The following is a 1,740-nucleotide window of genomic DNA, read 5'->3' on the forward strand; positions in this document are numbered from 1 at the left end:
GCTGATAGTTTGTTCTTGAGCCTGGATAATAGTTTCGTGTATTCGCTCATTCAAGATCGTGTCGGCCTCTAGTATAGTTACCACCTCATTTTTGTGACCATCAAGAGCAGTAGCATATCTGCCATTTCCACCACCAACATTTGCCCCACCACCTATAGCACTAGGTGCCTCATTTCTGCCACCAAGTTCTGCCCCACCACCTATGGCACTACCACCAGCAGCTTCTCTTGTGCTACATATAGGTTCTGCATTTCCACGCTCTCTAGAACCATTTGGCTCCTACATGCTAACACTTGGATCAGAATCAACCATTACTTGGATCTGGGCACCACTGCTCCCACTATGGTCTTCCTCCGAAGTAGCGCTTTGAACTTGTCAGGTGTCCCTAGGTGAATCTAGCACAACGATCTAGTCGTTTTCCTAAAGAACGGGTCCATTGAGGTTGACTGACATGCTTCTTTTGTTGTGGAATGATTTATATGTTGGCATGAAAATGACAAATAAACTTGAGTAAAAATTAAAAAAAAGTTTTGAATAAGAAAAAAAGTAGCTCCCTTCGTGCTGGGAAGATTGGTTTGGTGGTGAACCAATCTTTTAGTGCCAAGAAAAGTAAAAAAGAAAGAAAAGGAACAGCACTGAGAAGATCAGTTCAACACCAAACTAATCCTCTAGCGTTGAGAGAACAAAAAAAAAGAAAAAATGAAGCAGTTCCCTTGGCATTGGAAGATCCATTTGTTGCCGAACCGATCTTCTCAGTGCCAAGGGAACGAAAAAAGAAAAAAAGAAGAAATTCCCTTAGCACTGGAAGATCAATTTGTCACTGACTTGATCTTCTCAGTGCCAAGGGAACAAAAAAAGGAAAAAAGAAGCAATTCCCTTGGCACTGGAAGATTGGTTTGTCGCCGAACCAATCTTCTCAGTGCCAAGGGAACAAAAAAAAGAAAAAAAGAAGCAGTTCCCTTGGCATTGGGAAGATCGGTTTGTCACCAAACCGATCTTATAGCACCAAGGCAATGACAAGAAAAAAAAACCCAGAATCTGATGAGCTAGGAAGATCAGTTCACTGCCAAACCGATCATTCCAACGCGAAGTAGCCATGAGGCGCAAGTTACTCACAAGCTAGAAACAAAAGATGGGGAGATAGAAAAGCAGTAAAGTGAGGCATACCTTGGTCACACCGGTGGTCCAACACCACCTACATCATAGTCCCGTCTCTGGGCCATCCATGAGTGATCATCCCAGATACACTCCTTAGCATCCTTAGGATGCACGCAAACATGGGGTACAGACTTCCCCAATATCCCTTTTTGTAAGCTCTTGAGTTTGGGCTTCCCAGGAGGTCACCCAGCCCAGTACTATTCAAACCCAAGGACACTTAACCCCAAGTATCCCAAAACCCTTAACTGATTGGAACAGAGGGTGCACTCATATTCATAGGCCCTTTCCCTTTATAGCCGGGGCTTACAATTTGGTATCGGAGTTATTCCTCAACTAACCCGGCCCTTTCCCTCTTAAGTTGTTCTCTTTGCTTGCTTACACTTTTACAGTCCCCACCAAGTCCCTTTTCTATCCATGGCTATGTTTGCCAACACTGCCACTAGGACAAGGCCCTCAGGCCCAACCACTAAGTCCCAATGTCCTCTAGAACTTCCTCACCATGTGACCGTATCCTTAGTCACTACACTAGAGGACTGTCCTCTTCCTTTCCACAGTGTTGGACTTTGAGACAACATTTCGGAA

The sequence above is a fragment of the Selaginella moellendorffii genome, unplaced genomic scaffold, assembly GCF_000143415.4.
Source record: "Selaginella moellendorffii unplaced genomic scaffold, v1.0 SELMOscaffold_104, whole genome shotgun sequence".
Taxonomy (NCBI): Eukaryota; Viridiplantae; Streptophyta; class Lycopodiopsida; order Selaginellales; family Selaginellaceae; genus Selaginella; species Selaginella moellendorffii.